At 43.0% G+C, this 477-nt stretch overlaps 1 non-coding gene across 1 annotated transcript; it reads left to right on the top strand.

The window, feature by feature from the left end:
* LOC130977901 (small nucleolar RNA R71) lies at positions 1-108 on the top strand. Its single transcript, XR_009085572.1, has one exon. It is a non-coding gene; the product is annotated as a small nucleolar RNA R71 (small nucleolar RNA).
* Positions 109-477: the final 369 nt, after the last annotated feature.

Here is a 477-nt window from a genome sequence, read left to right as displayed (position 1 = left end):
AAGCATGTCAGAAGGACATTTTCTGATCAGTTGTTTGTATCTTTCCCAAGCTTCATAGAGGGATTCTCCATCCTTCTGTCTGAAGGTTTGGACTTCCACTCTAAGCTTGCTCAATTTTTGAGGTGGAAAGAACTTTGCCAAGAAGGCATTGACTAGCTTTTCCCATGAGTCCAGGCTTTCTTTAGGTTGTGAGTCCAACCATGTCCTAGCTCTGTCTCTTACAGCAAAAGGGAATAGCATAAGTCTGTAGACCTCAGGGTCTACCCCATTAGTCTTGACAGTGTCACAGATTTGCAAGAATTCAGCTAAAAACTGATGAGGATCTTCCAATGGAAGTCCATGAAACTTGCAATTCTGTTGCATTAGAGAAACTAATTGAGGCTTAAGCTCAAAGTTGTTTGCTCCAATGGCAGGGATAGAGATGATTCTCCCATAAAAGTCGGGAGTAGGTGCAGTAAAGTCACCCAGCACCTTCCT

This window comes from Arachis stenosperma, chromosome 4, assembly GCF_014773155.1.
Source record: "Arachis stenosperma cultivar V10309 chromosome 4, arast.V10309.gnm1.PFL2, whole genome shotgun sequence".
NCBI lineage: Eukaryota > Viridiplantae > Streptophyta > Magnoliopsida > Fabales > Fabaceae > Arachis > Arachis stenosperma.
Note: the sequence above shows the minus strand (reverse complement) of the source record. Positions and strands in the feature narration are given on the sequence as shown.